Raw genomic sequence first — 21,611 nt, forward strand, 5'->3', positions numbered from 1 at the left:
GTGTCCTCACTTCCCCTGACGAAGCTGCGTTCGCAGCGATACGCGTGGGGCTCGCTGCCTCACCCCTGCACCTGCCTCCTGTCCTTCCCGGACACTGCTCTCTATGACATATTTTTGCTGACCACTGACCACTGACCATATAGGTATACCGCTGGGACATGACCTTTATTATTATCATTATTATTGATTATTATTATTTTTTCTTTTGTCCGACTGGGTGCCCATTTCCAATACCCCAGGGATAGTACTTTCTATCTGTTTTTCTTGCATTATTGCGTTTATGGTATCACCATTCTCATGCATGAGTATTACTCAATTTGACATGATCACTAGGGGGGCAGTATTGGTATGACCATCGGTCATTTGGTATGTCGGGGTTAGTTTATCTGTTTCAATTGAGCATACGTTATTGTATATACCCTGTTGTTATCTGAGGGAATATTTTGTGTACAGGAGGCACTGCATATATATATTTATACATTTTGTATTTATGTATTTACATTTCTTCATGTGCTAGGCTTATCTATGCCATATATCTAGGGGTGATGGTATGTGGTCGTGTATCTAGACCTTTTTAATTGGTTTTATCTGTACATGTCTTGTTCTGAGGTGTAATAAAATTGTTTGATATGTTTATAGCATTCGTGGGTGTGCATACCATTATTGGCCTAGTCTGTTCTTTTTTTGTTTCTAAAATTAATTATTTGTCCACTATATTAGTTTCTCTCCTTGAGAGCCTTAACTTTGGCTGCCTCAAATATACAAATGGCGATTTGTAGCCAAGATTAAAATACTGTATACCCAAAGCATTCAGACAATGACATAGCTGCATTTCTTGTAAAACATTTACAGATGTGACAGACAATGCCCATAGTGACACAATCTTGATAAATGTTTGTTTATTCACTTCACAAACAGTTCTAAGCCTCTATCTGTTTGCTGTTTGTCATTGTAAACATTAAGGTTTACTGAAACGATGCCAGTGGTGGTTTGATCTAAATCCTTGTGGCTTTTATTTTCTAGGGGTTTATGGCCCCTAGTCTGATGAATCCATGATATCTCAGTTTTCATTCAACCTTGAAAAGTAGCCACTTGAATGTGTGGGTGAAACTAGAGTTACTACATAGTGTTATTCACTATATAAGACCAGAGAAACATGACTAAGACATATGCCAAAACTGGGGTACCTGTACATGTAAAGTGTGCTGATACCTGCATAATTGGGGATGCCCATGCAGTGTAGGTAATCTCCCAGGGGTTCTCTGTCTTGGTGTTGCTTCTCTGATATTCCAGACACATGATGTTTAAAAGCCCCTTGGTGATGATAATCTGCAAATATTGAAATTCTGCTCTGAATGCCTCCTGCAAGGTCATTAATAAATATGTTAAAAAGAAGAGGGCCCAATACTTACCCCTGTTGTACTCCACTGCTAACCACGACCCAGTCCGAGTGTGCTCCATTAATAACCACCCTTTGTTTCCTATCCCTGAGCCAGCTCTTAACCCACTTACACATATGTTCCCCTATCCCCATTATTCTCATTTTATGTATCAACCTTTCATGTGGCACCATATCAAAAGCTTTGGAAAAGTCCATATACACTACATCCACTGGGTTACCTTGGTCCAGTCCAGAACTTTCCTCTTTAGAAGCTGATCAAATTAGTCTGACAGGAACGGTCCCTAGTAAACCCGTGCTGATACTGGGTCATGAGGTTATTCCTCTTCAGATACTCCAGTATAGCATCCCTTAGAATGCCCTCCAGGATTTTACCCACAGTAGAGGTTAAGCCTACTGGCCTATAATTACCGAGTTCAGTTTTTGTCCCCTTTTTGAATATTGGCACCACATTTGCTATACGCCAGTCCTGTGGTACAGACCCTGCTATTATGGAGTCTTTAAAGATTAAAAATAATGGTCTATCAATGACTGTACTTAGTTCCTGCAGTACTCGGGGGTGTATCCCATCCGGGCCCGGAGATTTGTCAATTTTAGTGATTTTTAGATGCCGCCGTACTTCCTGCTGGGTTAAGCAGGTGACACTTAATGGGGAATTTTTGTTATCACTGATCATATTGTCTGCCTTGGGATTTTCTTGTGTAAATACTGATGAAAAAAAGTCATTTAGCATATTGGCTTTTTCCTCATCCACCATTTCACCCAGACTATTTTTTAGAGGGCCAACACTATCATTTTTTAGTTTCTTACTATTTATGTAGTTAAAGAATATTTTAGGATTATTTTTACTCTCTCTTGCAATGAGTCTCTCTGTCTCAATCTTTGCTGCCTTGATTTGCTTTTTACAGAATTTATTTAATTTTCTGTATTTATTTAATGCGTCATCACTACCTACTTCCTTTAGTTCTCTAAATGCTTTCTTTTTGTCACTTATTGCGCCCCTTACAGCTCTATTTAGCAATATTGGTTTCCTTCTAATTCTAGTATGTTTATTCCCATACGGTATATACTGTGCACAGGTCCTATCCAGGATGCTAATAAACGTCTCCCATTTTCTTTGTGTATTTTTATGTCTCAGGATATTGTCCCAGTTAATTGCACCAAGATCCTCTCTCATCCATTGGAAATTTGCCCTCCTGAAGTTTAGTGTCCTTGTAACTCCCCTACTACACATCTTATGACTGGAATGAGAGAAACAGTAATAAATCACCTGCGCTTATATGTGGGGGATAACAGTTCCCCTACGGATTGTGCTGCAATGTAAATAATAGGCAAATACAGGGCTTGCAGTGTTGTGTACTTACTGCGTGCCAGTAAGATGGTGTGGCTGCAGGTCCTCCTGGTGCTTTAAAGTCCGGTTCACTGCTGCAAGATTTGTGGGCTCAAAGAAGCTCGACTTGCTGCGCGCGAAGTTTGTTCGGAGGACGCAGGAGTCAGATGGAAACCGCTCACTTCAGGCGTGCCCCGGCCGGAAGCAACGCCGAAGCGGTAGCGGCGTTGAGAAGGGGCGTGGTGAACAGCGTGACGTCACAGCTAATGGGCGGGCGCGTATGTGGATTAACCAATCCAACGCGTTTCGAAGGATACGATCCTTCTTCGTCAGGGCTCTGCAGGTCAGGCCTTGAACTCAATGCAACACTTTTTCAGGAGTCCCCCCTGGACATCTTATGAAAGGGGTATTGTGGTGTGTTTTAATTCTTGGCATCCCATCCACTCACAGAATAGTATACAACAGCTTAGGAGACCCACTGTTTAATAATGGCCCTTTAAGAAGATTAATGCCGCCTGATGCACCAGTAAAAATAAGCTCTGTGACTTTAAGAGTCCCTCCTTCGTAAATGAAACAAGATGGGTCTGCTTATATGTCACACACCACATGGCCAGCTAGGGGTGTTAAATGTTACAATTACATTTCCCAGTGAATGCATTTGTAGTGGTGGAAAGCAATGTTAAAGTTGAAAAATGCTTCAAAAACGCAGCGTGAACTAAGCCTAAGTGGGAGAGGAAATTTTCAGTCTGGGGTGAAATATTTGGCCTTACAGGCAAGTCATTAACCTGCAAAGGATGTACCTTGACATATTTCCAAGCAAAACCGATTTTGGTTTCGTTTTCATGTGTTTTTTGTGGCCACGGGAAAAATGGCATGAATCTCAGAAAAAAAATGATTAAGGCTGTGAACTAGGAGTCACGAATGCTTCCAGGGGCGATCCCCATGAGGTCCCTGTGTCATTTGAGCAGTGTTTCCATCATTTTCAGATGTTTTGAGACCTTAAAAGGACCCCCGGGGGGATCGAGCTAAAAATACTCGGGTATCCCATAGACTTACATTGGGCTCGTTGTTCTGGCCGAGTACCCGGGTATTCCAATTTGCTCGTCCCGAGCAACGAGCACCCAAGCATTTCAGTGCTCGCCCATCACTAGTGCCAGGTTCTTTCTATATAAAGTATAGCACTACGGTTTGAGAACCTACCTTGGCACCACATTATTGCTGTGCACACGTGCACCTAAACATAAATGTTAGCTGCTGCATGTTCGTGGTCAGATTGGGTGAGGCTCCTAGTCACGCCCCTCCAGGTCTCCCTTGGGTTTTGGCGCAGTGGTGCCACCACCCTGCCTTTTACTAAATATTTGTTTTAAAAGGCCAGAAAAGGATCATTTGCCTAAAAAGTCCAGTAGTGGTTACACACAAACATTTAAACGCACTCTAATCATCCTCCTCTGAAAAAATACCAAGGATAGGCTGATTGAATTCCTTGGTTTAATTATTAACAGAGTTTGTTGTTTAGATACTTAAAAAAAAAAACAACTGGAAAGCCTAATAATCTTTTACAAATATGTTTTGTTTCTTATCAATTTAGGCAGTAAATTAGATATAACTAAATATTACACCTGATCAATTTATGAAGGAGTTAAGAGTTTATAGAGTTAAGAGTGCGATAGAATAGAGCAGTCAGTGTAGGGTGTTTGATATACCAAATTCATTAGGCCTGAGTTACATTGTTGTTACCCATTATCGGCACCACAGCAAAAAGAGAAGGTGCCAAGGACTGGAGGGGTTAAAGCAGAAGGCTAGAGAAGATACTTTAAAATTGTTACTTGGGTCCTGCGGACATACAGGGCACAGGATTAAAGGAGATGGTTTAGAGGGAGGGTCAATGCGGTATAAGAAGGCAGGTTCCGACATTGTACCTTATTGTTTGGTAAAATCATCTAGAACAAGGTCTGACCCTCTGGCGCAGTCAGATAGCACATCGGCACTCCTGCCATCGTGAGGGAGAGTCAACGCTACCCAGAAGTGACGAGTGAGGTCAGCGCCACTGGAAGGGGAGGGGATTCTCGGAGCAGCACACAGGAAAACCTGTACTGGAGGTGAGAAAGTGGTGGGGCAGAGTGGGCGCAAAACAATCTTGTCCCTGACATCTACAGTCTTGGCCATGTTGTAGAGGTTAGAGTCTGACTGATTGAGTCTGTGGACAGGAGTCTTTTATAAAGGTGACTATGTAAGACAGTTGTCTTTAATGTGGGTAATGAGTTGATTAGGAGCGTCTAACTGGTCTGTAGGAGCCAGAACTCTTAATGGTTGGTAGGTGATCAAATACTTACTTCTCACTGCAAAATGCAAATAATTTTATATGATTTATACAATGTGATTTTCTGGATTTTATTTTTTACATTCTATCTCTGAATGTTAAATTTAACCTATCCTTAACCCCTTCACGACATGCGCCGTACTAGTACTGCGCATGTCGTGTCTCCCCCTTTGATGTGGGCTCCAGCGGTGAGCCCACATCAAAGTCGCGACATGTCAGCTGTTTTGTACAGCTGACATGTGCGCGCAATAGCGGCAGATGAAATCGCAATTCACCCGCTGCTATTAACCTGTTAAATGCCACTGACAGCGGCATTTAACTACCGCTTCCAGCCGCGCGGCCGGAAATGAGAGCATCGCTGACCCTCGTCACATGATCGGGGGTCGGCGATGCGTCAGGATGGTTACTGATGCCGGCCTGCTGTGAGTGCCACCCTGTGGTCGGTGCTCAAAGCAAGCCTGCATTTCAGCTACATAGCAGCGATCTGATGATCGCTGCTATGTAGCTGAGCCAATCGAGTTGTGCCAGCTTATAGCCTCCCATAGATGCTATTGAAGCATGGCAAAAGTTAAAAAAAAGTTTTTAAACATATGAAAAAAATTAAAAAAGTATAAAAGTTTAAATCACCCCCCTTTGGCCCCTTCCAAAATAAAACATTAAAAAAAAAATCAAACCTACACCTACAGTTATGGCCAAAAGTATTGACACCTCTGCAATTCTGTCTCATAATACTCAGTTTCTTCCTGAAAATGATTGCAAACACAAATTCTTTGGTATTATTATCTTCATTTAATTTTTCTTAAATGAAAAAACACAAAAATAAATGTCCTAAAGCCAAATTGGATATAATTCCACACCAAACATAAAACAGGGAACAGGGGGTGGACAAAAGTATTGGCACTGTTCGAAAAATCATGTGATGCTTCTCTAATTTGTGTAATTAACAGCACCTGTAACTTACCTGTGGCACCTAACAGGTGTTGGCAATAACTAAATCACACTTGCAGCCAGTTGACATGGATTAAAGTTGACTCAAACTCTGTCCTATGTCCTTGTGTGTACCACATTGAGCATGGAGAAAAGAAAGAAGACCAAAGAACTGTCTGAGGACTTGAGAAACCAAATTGTGAGGAAGCATGAGCAATCTCAAGGCTACAAGTCCATCTCCAAAGACCTGAATGTTCCTGTGTCTACCGTATGCAGTGTCATCAAGAAGTTTAACCCCTTCATGACCGTGGGATTTTCCGTTTTTCCGTATTCGTTTTTCACTCCCCTCCTTCCCAGAGCCATAACTTTTTTATTTTTCTGTCAATTTGGCCATGTGAGGGCTTATTTTTTGCGGGATGAGTTGTACTTTTGAATGACATCATTGGTTTTACCATGTCGTGTACTAGAAAACGAGAAAAAAAATTCCAAGTGTGGTGAAATTGCAAAAAAAGTGCAATCCCACACTTGTTTTTTGCTTGGCTTTTTTGCTAGGTTCACTAAATGCTAAAACTGACCTGCCATTATGATTCTGCAGGTCATTACGAGTTCATAGACACCTAACATGACTAGGTTATTTTTTACCTAAGTGGTGAAAAAAAATTCCAAACTTTGCTAATAAAAAAAAAAAAATTGCGCCATTTTCCAATACTCATAGCATCTACATTTTCCATGATCTGGGGTCGGTTGAGGGCTTATTTTTTGCAGGATGAGCTGGCGTTTTTAATGATACCATTTTGGTGCAGATACGTTCTTTTGATCGCCCGTTATTGCATTTTAATGCAATGTCACGGTGACCAAAAAAACGTAATTCTGGCGTTTTGTTTTTTTTTCTCATTACACCATTTAGCGATCAGGTTAATGCTTTTTTTTATTGATAGATCGGGCGATTCTGAACGCGGCGATACCAAATATGTGTCTGTTTGATTTTTTTTTTATTGATTTATTTTGATTGGGGCGAAAGGGGGATGATTTAAACTTTTATGTTTTTTTTATTTTTTTCACATTTTTTTAAACTTTTTTTTTTACTTTTGCCATGCTTCAATAGTTTCCATGGGAGGCTAGAAGCTGGCACAACTCGATCGCCTCTTCTACATAACAGCGATCATCAGATCGCTGCTATGCAGCAGAAAATCAGGTGTGCTGTGAGCGCCGACCACAGGGTGGTGCTCACAGCTGCCGGAGATCAGTAACCATAGAGGTCTCAAGGACCTCTATGGTTACAATACTGAAGCATCGCCGACCCCTGATCATGTGACGGGGGTCAGCGATGACGTCATTTCCGGCTGCCCGGCCGGATGCTGTACTTAAATGCAGCTGTCTGCGTTTGACAGCGGCATTTAACTAGTTAATAGCGGCGGGTGAATCGCGATTTCACCCGCCGCTATTGCGGTCACATGTCAGCTGTTCAAAACAGCTGACATGTCCCGGCTTTGATGCGAGCTCACCGCAGAGCCCTGCATCAAAGCAGGGGACCTGACGTCGGACGTGCTATCCCGGCCGACGTCAGGAAGGGGTTAAAGCCCATGGCACTGTGGCTAACCTCCCTAGATGTGTATGGAAAAGAAAAATTGACAAGAGATTTCAACGCAAGATTGTGCGGATGTTGGATAAAGAGCCTCGACTAACATCCAAACAAGTTCAAGCTGCCCTGCAGTCCGAGGATACAACAGTGTCAACCCGTACTATCCGTCTGTGTCTGAATGAAATGGGACTGTATGGTAGGAGACCCAGGAAGACGCCACTTCTTACCCTATAGACATAAAAAAGCCAGGCTGGAGTTTGCCAAAACTTACCTGAAAAGTCTGATCAGATGAGACAAAAGTAGAGCTTTTTGGGCAAAGGCATCAATATAGAGTTTACAGGAGAAAAAAAGAGGCATTCAAAGAAAAGAACACGGTCCCTAGAGTCAAACATGGCGGAGGTTCCCTGATGTTTTGGGGTTGCTTTGCTGCCTCTGGCACTGGAATGCTTGACCGTGTGCATGGCATTATGAAGTCTGAAGACTACCAACAAATTTTGCAGCATAATGTAGGGCCCAGTGTGAGAAAGCTGGGTCTCCCTCAGAGGTCATGGGTCTTCCGGCAGGACAATGACCCAAAACATACTTCAAAAAGCACTAGAAAATGGTTTGAGAGAAAGCACTGGAGACTTCTAAGGTGGCCAGCAATGAGTCCAGACCTGAATCCCATAGAACACCTGTGGAGAGATCTAAAAATGGCAGTTTGGAGAAGGCACCCTTCAAATATCAGGGACCTGGAGCAGTTTGCCAAAGAAGAATGGTCTAAAATTCCAGCAGAGCATTGTAAGAAACTCATTGATGGTTACCGGAAGCGGCTGGTCGCACTTATTTTGGCTAAAGGTTGTGCAACCAAGTATTAGGCTTATAGAAAAACACCCCCCCATAGTCCTCTATATAGTATAATACACCCCCATAGTCCTCCATATAGTATAATATACTCCCCCTAGTCCTTCATATAGTATAATGCACTTCCCATAGTCCTCTCTATAGTATAATAGACTCCCCATAGTCCTCCATATAAGATAATAGACTCCCCATAGTCCTCCCTGTAGGATAATAGACTCCCCATAGTCCTCCATATAGTATAATGCACTCCCCATAGTCCTCTCTATAGTATAATAGACTCCCCATAGTCCTCCATATAGTATAATACACTCCCCATAGTCCTCCATAGGGTATAATACACTCGCCATAGTCCTCCATAGAGTATAATACACTCCCCATAGTCCTCCATAGAGTATAATGCAGTCCCCATATAGAATATAATTCTGACCTCATATAGTATAACGCAACCCCCACATAGAATATAATGCAGCCCCAGATAGAATATAATGCAGTCGCCAATAGAATATAATGCAGTCCTACAGTATTATGGCCACCACGTACTCACTCGCTCACTGATATATACCGTATTCATGGGCACGGAGAGCAGTGAATATTCATTCCCTTTAGTAGCGGGCACATGTGATTGCCCAGCAGCAGGAAGCCTGCAGCTGTGGCTACTGTGCCCACTATTAAAGTGAAAATGAACATTCAATGCTCTCCACTCCTATAGTCCCACCCATCTCTCGGCGCTGGCTTCAGTGCATAGTGGTAGGAGGGACTATGGGTGTGGGGAGCAGTGAATATGAATTTCTCTTTAACAGTGGGCACAGACTTTAGCCACAGCAGCTGTCTCTTGCCTCCTGTCACCCGCTGCTCCGCTGCTGTTGCTTTACTGGCACCGGGCACCCCCCTGACTCACGGGCCCCATAGCACCTGCATGGTTTGCCGCTATTAGCGACACGCCACTGGCTGGGGGCAGGGGCGGACACTAATAGCTTGGGGCCCCTGTTCAAGAAAAGTGTCTGGGCCCACCTCCCTGCCCGGTACGCTGCTTATGATGATTGCAATCTGGCAATGGGACCCTGGAGCCTCGGGCACAAGAAACAAGTCAGATTGCCCTCATATTTTTTAACTGAGATGGAGATATATATATATATATATATATATATATATATATACATATACATGTACATATACACTGTGTGTGTTTTAAATAAATATACACTGCTCAAAAAAATAAAGGGAACACTCAAATAACACATCCTAGATCTGAATGAATATTCTTATTGAATACTTTGTTCTGTACAAAGTTGAATAAGCTGACAACAAAATCACACAAAAATCATCAGTGGAAATCAAATGTATTAACCAATGGAGGCCTGGATTTGGAACGATACTCAAAATCAAAGTTGGAAATCAAATTACAGGCTGGTCCAACTTCAGTGGAAATGCCTCAAAACAAGTAAATGATGCTCAGTAGTGTGTGTGTGGCCTCCACGTGCCTGTATGACCTCCATACAATGCCTGGGCATGCTCCTGATGAGGTGGCAGAGGCTCACCTGAGGGAGCTCCTCCCAGACCTAGACTAAAGCATCCGCCAACTCCTGGACAGTCTGTGGTGCAACGTGACATTGGTGGATGGAGGGAGACATGATGTCCCAGATGTGTTCAATCGGATTCAGGTCATGAGGTCTGGCATTTTCCTGGGAGGAACCCAGGGCCAACCGCACCAGCATATGGTCTCACAAGGGGTCTGACTGGTGGTCATCTCGGTACCTAATGGCAGTCAGGCTACCTCTGGCGATCACATAGAGGGCTGTGCAGCCCTCCAAAGAAATGCCACCAACACCCATTACTTACCCACTGCCAAACAAGGTCATGCTGAAGGATGTTGCAGGCAGCAGATCGCTCTGCACGGCGTCTCCAGACTCTGTCACATCTGTCACATGTGCTCAGTGTGAAACTGCTTTCATCTGTGAAGAGCACAGGGCGCCAGTGGCAAATTTGCTAATCCTGGTGTTCTGTGGGAAATGCCAAGCATCCTGCATGGTGTTGGGCTGTGAGCACAACCCCCTTCTGTGGACGTCGGGCACTCAGACCATCCTCATGGAGTCGGTTTCTAATCGTTTGTGCAGACACATGCACATTTGTGGCCTGCTGGAGGTCATTTTGCAGGGCTCTGGCAGTGTTCCCCCTGTTCCTCCTTGCACAAAGGCTGAGGTAGCATTCCTGCTGCTGGGTTGTTGCCCTCCTATGGCCCCCTCCACATCTCCTGGTGTACTGGCCTGTCTCCTGGTAGCGCCTCCAGCCTCTGGACACTATGCTGACAGACACAGCAAACAGCAAACCTTCATGCCACAGCTCGCATTGATGTGCCTTCCTGGAAAAGCTGCACTACCTGAGCCACTTGTGTGGGTTGTAGAGTCCGACTCATGCTACCACGAGTGTGAAAGCACAACCAACATTCAAAAGTGACCAAAAGATCAGCCAGAATGCAATGGTACTGAGATATGGTCTGTGGTCCCCACCCGCAGAACCACTCCTTTATAGGGAGTGTCTTGATAATTGCCAATAATTTCCATCTGTTGTCTATTCCATTTGCACAACAGCATGTGAAATTGATAGTCAATCAGTGTTGCTTCCTAAGTGGACAGTCTGATTTCACAGAAGTTTGATTTACTTGGAGTTATAGTCTGTTGTTTAAGTGTTCCCTTTATTTTTTGAGCAGTGTATATGTATACATTAGCATTCGATTCTGCTGGTTCCAGCGCAGTGAGACTTGCAGCCAAGTGACAACTAGTGTCCACTATGTCAATGAATAGAACACTACAGATATGGCTGACACTCTAGTTGGCACATGACAGCAAGTGTGCAAAGCTCCTGCTCATGGTTATGTGATATTACATAACCACGATATGTCTGGTATCTGCTCTACATATACCGTACATACATACACACATAAACCATACATATACTGTATATACTGTACATACACAGGTACACATACATATACAGTACATACATACACATACCATACATACACCATACATACACAGATACACATACATATACTATCATACATAGACATACCGTACATACACATATCCATATACTGTACATTCACACACATACCGTACATACACATAACGTACATATACATATGTACATACACACACACAGATACACATACAAATACAGTATATGCAAACACATACATATACAATACATACATACAGATACACATACATATACTGTCATACATACACATACCGTACATATACCGTACATTCACACACATACCATACATACATATACCGTACATATGTACATATACACATACCGTACATACACACACATACCGTAGATACACACATAGTTATATACATATACATAGTTATATACACATACATATATACATATAGTATACATACCGTGCACACATATACCATACATACACACAAATACACATACATACACTGTACATATATAGACATATATATACCGTACATGCATACACACACATAGCATACATACAGTACAGATACACATACCATACATACACACATACCGTACATACAAACACATACCATACATACAGTTATATACACATATAGTATCCACATACCGTACAAACACATACATATAACGTACATATACTGTATACACATATATATACACCGTACATGCATACACACGCATATATCATACATAAAGATTACCATACATAGACACACATACCGTACATACACACAGACAGTTATATACACATATAGTATACACATACCGTACATACATATACCATACCTGCACACAAATGCACATAGATATACCGTACATATATACACGTATAGATATACAGTACAGACCAAAAGTTTGGACACACCTTCTCATTTAAAGATTTTTCTGTATTTTCATGACTATGAAAATTGTAGATTCACACTGAAGACATCAAAACTATGAATTAACACATGTGGAATTATATACTTAACAAAAAAGTGTGAAACAACTGAAATTATGTCTTATATTCTAGGTTCTTCAAAGTAGCCACCTTTTGCTTTGATGACTGCTTTGCACACTCTTGGCATTCTCTTGATGAGCTTCAAGAGGTAGTCACCGGAAATGGTTTTCACTTCACAGGTGTGCCATGTCAGGTTTAATAAGTGGGATTTCTTGCCTTATAAATGGTGTTGGGACCATCAGTTGTGTTGTGCAGAAGTCTGGTGAATACACAGCTAATAGTCCTACTGAATAGACTGCTAGAATTTGTATTATGGCAAGAAAAAAGCAGCTAAGTAAAGAAAACCGAGTGGCTATATTATTTTAAGAAATGAAGGTCAGTTAGGCCGAAAAATTGGGAAAACTTTGAAAGTGTCCTCAAGTGCAGTGGCAAAAACTATCAAGCGCTACAAAGAAATTGGCTCACTTGAGGACCACCCCAGGAAAGGAAGACCAAGAGTCACCTCTGCTTCTGAGGATAAGTTTATCCGAGTCACCAGCCTCAGAAATGGCAGGTTAACAGCAGATCAGATTAGAGACCAGGTCAATGCCACACAGAGTTCTAGCAGCAGACACATCTCTACAACAACTGTTAAGAGGAGACTTTGTGCAGCAGGCCTTCATGGTAAAATAGTTGCTAGGAAACCACTGCTAAGGATAGGCAACAAGCAGAAGAGACTTGTTTGGGCTAAAGAACACAAGGAATGGACATAAGACCAGTGGAAATCTGTGCTTTGGTCTGATGAGTCCAAATTTGAGATCTTTGGTTCCAACCACCATGTCTTTGTGCGACGCAGAAAAGGTGAACGGATGGACTCTACATGCCTGGTTCCCACCGTAAAGCATGGAGGAGGAGGTGTGATGGTGTGGGGGTGCTTTGCTGGTGACACTGTTTGGGGATTTATTCAAAATTGAAGGCATACTGAACCAGCATGGCTACCACAGCATCTTGCAGTGGTATGCTATTCCATCCGGTTTGCATTTAGTTGGACCATCATTTATTTTTCAACAGGACAATGACCCCAAACACACCTCCAGGCTGTGTAAGGGTTATTTGACCAAGAAGGAGATTGATGGGGTGCTACGCCAGATGACCTGGCCTCCACAGTCAACAGACCTGAACCCAATCAAAATGGTTTGGCGTGAGCTGGACTGCAGAGTGAAGGCAAAAGGGTCAACAAGTGCTAAGCATCTCTGGGAACTTCAAGATTGTTGAAAGACCATTCCCTGTGACTACCTCTTGAAGCTCATCAAGAGAATGCCAAGAGTGTGCAAAGCAGTCATCAAAGCAAAAGGTGGCTACTTTGAAGAACCTAGAATATAAGACATAATTTCAATTGTTTCACACTTTTTTGTTAAGTATATAATTCCACATGTGTTAATTTATAGTTTTGATGCCATCAGTGTGAATATACAATTTTCATAGTCATGAAAATACAGAAAAATCTTTAAATGAGAAGGTGTGTCCAAACTTTTGGTCTGTACTGTATACACCGTACATGCATACACACACATATACCATACATACAGTACATATACACATACACGTACCATACACACACATACCGTACTTACACACACATACAGTTATATACACATATAGTATACACATACTGTACACACATACATACACATATACTGTACATTCATGCACATAAACATTCATATAGACATACAAATTTATCGCACATACACATATACTGTACATACATACACACACACAGCCATACAAATATACCATACATACACACATACCTGTTGTGTATCCGCTTTTTGGGCTCCCCTGGTGGTTGCTGGTGGTACTGGTGACTTGTTTGCACTTTGCTGCTTCTGTTCACCTGCTTCCATCAGTGTTTGGGAGTTTCCTATTTAGCCTTGCTCTCCAGTCATTTCCTTGCCGGTCATCATTGTAACCAGAGCCTTCGGTTGCATGTTCCTGCTACTAGTCTGCTGATCAGCTAAGTGGACTTTGTCCTTTTGTTTTGTACCTTTTGTCCAGTTTGCAGTTTTTGTAATTCTCTGTAGCTGGAAGCTCTTGCGGGCTGAAATTGCCACTCCTGTGTCATGAGTTGACACAGGAGTCTTAAAGTAATTTCAGGATGGTTTTTGAAAGGGTTTTCAGTTGACCGTGAAGTCCTCTTTTGTATCCTTCTGCTATCTAGTAAGTGGACCTCTCTTTGCTAAATCTACTTTCATACTGTGTATGTCTTTTCCTCTTAATTCACCGTTATTACATGTGGGGGGCTGCTATCATCTTTTGGGGTATTTCCCTAGAGGTAAGCCAGGTCTGTTTCTTCCTCTACCAGGCATAGTTAGTCCTCCGGCTGGCGCGTGGCATATAGGAAGCCGTAGGTATGCTCCCTGGCTACTGTTAGTTGTGTGGTAGATTTAGCTCACGATCAACTCGAGTTTCCATCACCCGAGAGCTCGTTCGTTACTTATATGTTTCTTACGTTCCCTTGCCATTGGGAACCATGACAGTATGACCGGCCTGTGTTAAACTTATTGGCAGAAGAAAGGAGAGAAAAAAGAAGTCTGTAATTTTTTTTTTTCCCCTTTTTCCTCTATGCTTGCTCCATAGTTGGATCAGTTGTATTTCAGCTTTAATTGCAGCCTTTGCCTTTCTCTCCTTATAATCCTTGAATGGCTCTGAGCTCACCTGTTTAAAGATGGATCCTCAGAGTTTGGCTGCAGGTTTAAATAATCTTGCTACGAAGGTTCAAAATTTACAAGATTTTGTTATACATGCTCCTATTTCTGAACCTAAAATCCCTACACCAGAGGTGTTTTCCGGAGATAGATCTCGGTTTTTGAATTTCAAATATAATTGTAAATTATTCCTTTCTCTCAGACCTCACTCCTCAGGAGATCCTGTCCAGCAGGTTAAGATTGTAATCTCTTTGCTGCGAGGTGACCCTCAAAATTGGGCATTTTCATTGGCACCAGGGGATCCTGCGTTGCTCAATGTGGATGCGTTTTTCCTGGCTTTAGGGTTGCTTTATGAGGAACCTAATTTGGAGATTCAAGCTGAAAAAGCTTTGATAGCCCTATCTCAAGGGCAAGATGAAGCGGAGATATACTGCCAAAAATTTCGTAGGTGGTCTGTGCTTACTCAGTGGAATGAGTGCGCCTTAGCGGCAAATTTCAGAGAGGGCCTTTCTGATGCCGTTAAAGATGTTATGGTCGGGTTCCCTGTGCCTACAGGTCTGAATGAGTCCATGACAATGGCAATTCAGATTGATCGGCGTTTGCGGGAGCGCAAACCCGTGCACCATTTGGCGGTATCTTCTGAAGAGACGCCAGAGAAAATGCAATGTGACAGAGTTATGTCCAGAAGCGAGCGGCAGAATTATAGGCGTAAAAATGGGTTATGCTTCTATTGTGGTGATTCTGCTCATGTTATATCGGCATGCTCTAAGCGTACTAGGAAGGTTGACAAGTCCATTTCAATTGGCACTTTACAGTCCAAATTTATTTTGTCTGTAACTTTGATTTGTTCATTATCAGTTATTACCGTGGATGCCTATGTGGACTCTGGCGCTGCTCTGAGTCTTATGGACTGGTCCTTTGCCAGGCGCTGTGGGTTTGATTTAGAGCCTCTGGAAGTCCCTATACCTCTGAAGGGTATTGATTCTACACCTTTGGCTTGTAATAAACCACAGTTCTGGACGCAAGTGACTATGCGTATGACTCCAGACCATCAGGAGGTGATTCGCTTCCTTGTGTTGTACAATTTACATGATGTTTTGGTGCTTGGATTACCATGGTTACAGTCTCATAACCCAGTCCTTGACTGGAAGGCTATGTCTGTGCTAAGCTGGGGATGTCAGGGGGCTCATGGGGACACTCCTATGGTGTCCATTTCGTCATCTATTCCATCTGAGATTCCGGCATTTTTGTCTGATTATCGTGATATTTTTGAAGAGCCTAAGATTGGTTCACTCCCTCCTCACAGGGATTGTGATTGCGCCATAGATCTGATTCCTGGCAGTAAATTTCCAAAGGGTCGTTTGTTTAACCTATCTGTACCTGAACATGCTGCTATGCGCGAGTATATTAAGGAGTCCCTGGAAAAGGGACATATTCGTCCTTCTTCATCACCTTTAGGAGCCGGTTTTTTCTTTGTCTCTAAAAAGGATGGCTCTCTGAGGCCTTGTATTGATTATCGTCTCCTGAATAAAATTACAGTCAAATATCAGTATCCGTTGCCTTTGCTGACTGATTTGTTTGCTCGCATAAGGGGGGCTAAGTGGTTCTCTAAGATTGATCTTCGTGGGGCGTATAATTTGGTGCGAATTAAGCAGGGGGATGAGTGGAAGACCGCATTTAATACGCCTGAGGGCCATTTTGAGTATTTGGTAATGCCTTTCGGCCTTTCTAATGCACCTTCTGTCTTTCAGTCCTTAATGCATGATATTTTCCGGGAATATTTGGATAAATTTATGATTGTGTACTTGGATGATATTTTGATTTTTTCTGATGACTGGGAGTCTCATGTTCAGCAGGTCAGGAGGGTTTTTCAGGTTTTGCGGGAGAATTCTTTGTGTGTAAAGGGTTCAAAGTGTGTTTTTGGGGTTCAAAAAATTTCATTTTTGGGGTATATTTTTTCCCCTTCTTCTATTGAGATGGACCCTGTCAAGGTTCGGGCTATTTACGACTGGACGCAGCCTACTTCTTTGAAGAGTCTCCAGAAATTCTTGGGCTTTGCTAATTTTTATCGTCGATTTATAGCTGGTTTTTCTGGCGTTGCTAAACCTCTGACGGATTTGACTAAAAAGGGTGCTGATGTTGCCAATTGGTCCCCTGCTGCCGTGGAGGCCTTTCGGGAGCTTAAGCGCCGCTTTTTGTCTGCCCCTGTGTTGCGCCAGCCTGATGTTTCTCTTCCCTTTCAGGTTGAGGTCGATGCTTCTGAGATCGGAGCGGGGGCGGTTTTGTCGCAGAAAAGTTCCGACTGCTCAGTGATGAGACCTTGTGCGTTCTTTTCGCGAAAATTTTCGGCCGCCGAGCGAAACTATGATGTTGGTAATCGGGAGCTTTTGGCCATGAAGTGGGCATTTGAGGAGTGGCGTCATTGGCTTGAGGGTGCCAGACATCAGGTGGTAGTTTTGACTGATCACAAGAATTTAATTTATTTGGAGTCTGCCAGGCGCCTGAATCCTAGACAGGCACATTGGTCGTTGTTCTTTTCCCGGTTTAATTTTGTGGTCTCGTACTTACCGGGTTCTAGGAATGTGAAAGCAGATGCTCTTTCTAGGAGTTTTGAGCCTGACTCTCCTGGGAATTCTGAACCTGCTGGTGTCCTTAAGGATGGAGTGGTTTTGTCTGCTGTCTCTCCAGATTTGCGACGTGCTTTGCAAGAATTTCAGGCGGATAGACCTGATCGTTGTCCGTCTGGTAGACTGTTTGTTCCTGACGAGTGGACCACTAGAGTCATCTCGGAAGTTCATTCTTCTACTCTGGCAGGTCATCCGGGAATTTTTGGCACCAGAGATTTGGTGGCTAGATCCTTCTGGTGGCCTTCCCTGTCTCGAGATGTGCGTGTTTTTGTGCAGTCTTGCGATGTGTGTGCTCGGGCCAAGCCTTGTTGTTCTAGGGCTAGTGGGTTGTTGTTGCCCTTGCCTATTCCGAAGAGCCCTTGGACGCACATCTCTATGGACTTTATCTCGGATCTCCCTGTTTCTCAGAAGATGTCTGTCATCTGGGTGGTGTGTGACCGTTTTTCTAAAATGGTTCATTTGGTGCCATTGCCTAAGTTGCCTTCCTCATCTGAGTTGGTCCCTCTGTTTTTTCAAAATGTGGTTCGCTTGCATGGTATTCCGGAAAACATCGTTTCTGACAGGGGTACCCAGTTCGTGTCTAGATTTTGGCGGGCAGTCTGTGCCAGGTTGGGCATTGATTTGTCCTTTTCGTCTGCATTCCATCCTCAGACCAATGGCCAGACGGAGCGAACTAATCAAACTTTGGAGACTTATTTGAGGTGTTTTGTGTCTGCGGATCAGGATGATTGGGTTGCCTTTCTGCCGTTGGCGGAGTTTGCTCTTAATAATCGGGCTAGTTCTGCCACTTTGGTTTCTCCTTTCTTTTGCAATTCAGGGTTTCATCCGCGTTTTTCATCTGGTCAGGTTGAATCTTCGGATTGTCCTGGAGTGGATGCGGTGGTGGATCGGTTGCATCGGATTTGGGGACAAGTGGTGGATAATTTGGAATTGTCCCAGGAGAGGACTCATCAGTTTGCTAACCGTCGTCGTCGTGTTGGTCCCCACCTTCGCGTTGGGGACTTGGTGTGGTTGTCTTCCCATTTTGTCCCTATGAGGGTTTCTTCTCTCAAATTTAAGCCTCGGTTCATCGGTCCTTATAGGATTTTGGAGATTCTTAACCCTGTTTCCTTTCGTTTGGACCTCCCGGCATCTTTCGCTATCCATAATGTGTTCCATCGGTCGTTGTTGCGGAGATATGAGGTACCGGTGGTTCCTTCTACTGAACCTCCTGCTCCTGTGCTGGTGGAGGGTGAATTGGAGTACGTCGTAGAGAAGATCTTGGACTCCCGTATTTCCAGACGGAGACTTCAATATCTGGTTAAATGGAAAGGCTATGGTCAGGAAGATAATTCTTGGGTAACTGCCTCTGATGTTCATGCCTCGGATTTGGTTCGTGCCTTTCATAGGGCTCATCCAGATCGCCCTGGCGGTTCTTGTGAGGGTTCGGTGCCCCCTCCTTAAGGGGAGGGTACTGTTGTGTATCCGCTTTTTGGGCTCCCCTGGTGGTTGCTGGTGGTACTGGTGACTTGTTTGCACTTTGCTGCTTCTGTTCACCTGCTTCCATCAGTGTTTGGGAGTTTCCTATTTAGCCTTGCTCTCCAGTCATTTCCTTGCCGGTCATCATTGTAACCAGAGCCTTCGGTTGCATGTTCCTGCTACTAGTCTGCTGATCAGCTAAGTGGACTTTGTCCTTTTGTTTTGTACCTTTTGTCCAGTTTGCAGTTTTTGTAATTCTCTGTAGCTGGAAGCTCTTGCGGGCTGAAATTGCCACTCCTGTGTCATGAGTTGACACAGGAGTCTTAAAGTAATTTCAGGATGGTTTTTGAAAGGGTTTTCAGTTGACCGTGAAGTCCTCTTTTGTATCCTTCTGCTATCTAGTAAGTGGACCTCTCTTTGCTAAATCTACTTTCATACTGTGTATGTCTTTTCCTCTTAATTCACCGTTATTACATGTGGGGGGCTGCTATCATCTTTTGGGGTATTTCCCTAGAGGTAAGCCAGGTCTATTTCTTCCTCTACCAGGCATAGTTAGTCCTCCGGCTGGCGCGTGGCATATAGGAAGCCGTAGGTATGCTCCCTGGCTACTGTTAGTTGTGTGGTAGATTTAGCTCACGGTCAACTCGAGTTTCCATCACCCGAGAGCTCGTTCGTTACTTATATGTTTCTTACGTTCCCTTGCCATTGGGAACCATGACACATACCGTACATACATACACAGATACACACAGATAGAAACATACACATAGATAAACACACATACTGTACATACAGAGATGCAAACACACATATAATAATAAATTATAATCTTTATTTATATAGCGCCAGCATATTCCGCAGCACTTTACAATTAAGCGGTGACATATACAGACAAATTCAATACAAGTTAAGACAATTTAAACAGTGACATTAGGAGTGAGGTCCCTGCTCGCAAGCTTACAATCTACAAGGAAATGGGGGGGACACAATAGGTGAAAAGTGCTTGTTATTTCAGGTCTGGCAATTATAATAGGGATTTTCGTATAAAGCTGCATGATCCGGTCATCAGCCCGTGTGTTTAAGTGCTGTAGTCAAGTATCAAGTGCAGTTATCATGTGCATGGAGGGTGTGGAGACAGATGAATAGTAGGGTGCAGATTTAGAATAATATTTGGAAGGAGGGAACAGGGCAAAGTTAGTTTACTGAGTAGTTGATGTGGTAGGCTTGTTTGAAGAGATGGGTTTTTAGAGCACGCTTGAATAGGTCGGGGCTAGGTATCAGTCTGATCGTTTGGGGAAGTGCATTCCAGAGAGCTGGCGCAGCACGAGAGAAGTCTTGGAGACGGAGGTGCGAGGTTCAGATTACTGGGGATGTTAGCCTTAGGTCATTTGTAGAACGGAGGGCACGTGTAGGGCGATAGACAGAGATGGGAGAGGAGATATAAGGCGGTGCAGAACTGTGGAGGGCTTTGTAGGTGAGAGAGATGAGTTTATACTGGACCCTGTAGCGAATGGGTAGCCAGTGTAATGACTGGCACAAGATGGAGGCATCGGTGAAGCGGTTGGACAGAAGTATGACCCTGGCTGCCGCATTCAAGATTGATTGGAGAGGAGAAAGTTTGTTAAGAGGGAGACCGATCAGAAGAGAGTTGCAGTAGTCCAGACAAGAATGAATAAGAGCGACAGTAAGAGTCTTAGCAGTTTCAAAGGTGAGAAAAGGTCGGATTCTGGAGATGTTTTTAAGATGCAGGTGACAAGAGCGAGTGAGTGATCGGATATAGGGAGTAAACGAAAGATCGGTGTCGAATGTGACCCCAAGACAGCGGGCATGCTGCTTGGGAGTTATGGTTGAATCCTACAGGGTAATTTCGATGTTGGGAAGAGTGAGGTTAGTAGAAGGGAGAAACACAAGAAGTTCCGTTTTGGAGAGATTTAGTTTCAGATAGAGGGAGGACATGATGTTAGAGACAACAGTCAGACAATCCTTGGTATTTTCAATTAGGGTAGGGGTGATGTCAGGGGAAGAAGTGTATAATTGGGTGTCATCACCATAGAGATGATACTGGAACCCAAATCTGCTGATTGTTTGTCCAATAGGGGCCGTGTATAGAGAGAAGAGGAGGTGGCCTAGGACTGAGCCTTGCGGAACCCCGATAGTAAGGGGACGAGAAGAGGAAGAGGAGCCGGCAAAGGATACAGTGAAGGAGCGGTCAGAGAGGTAGGAGGAGAACCAAGAGAGGGCTGTGTCCTTGAGGCCTATGGAGCGGAGCATAGTGAAAAGGAGCTGGTGATCCACAGTGTCAAATGTGGCAGAGAGATCCAGGAGAATCAGCAGAGAGCAATGACCTTTGGATTTAGCTGTTAGTAGGTCATTAGAGACTTTAGTGAGGGCAGTTTCAGTGGATTGTAAAGAGCGGAAACCAGATGGTAAGGGGTCGAGAAGAGAGTTATCCGAGAGATAGCGGATTAGATGGGAGTGGACCAAGCGTTCCAGGAGTTTAG

The sequence above is a fragment of the Ranitomeya variabilis genome, chromosome 5 (genome assembly GCF_051348905.1).
Source record: "Ranitomeya variabilis isolate aRanVar5 chromosome 5, aRanVar5.hap1, whole genome shotgun sequence".
In the NCBI taxonomy this organism is placed as follows: Eukaryota; Metazoa; Chordata; class Amphibia; order Anura; family Dendrobatidae; genus Ranitomeya; species Ranitomeya variabilis.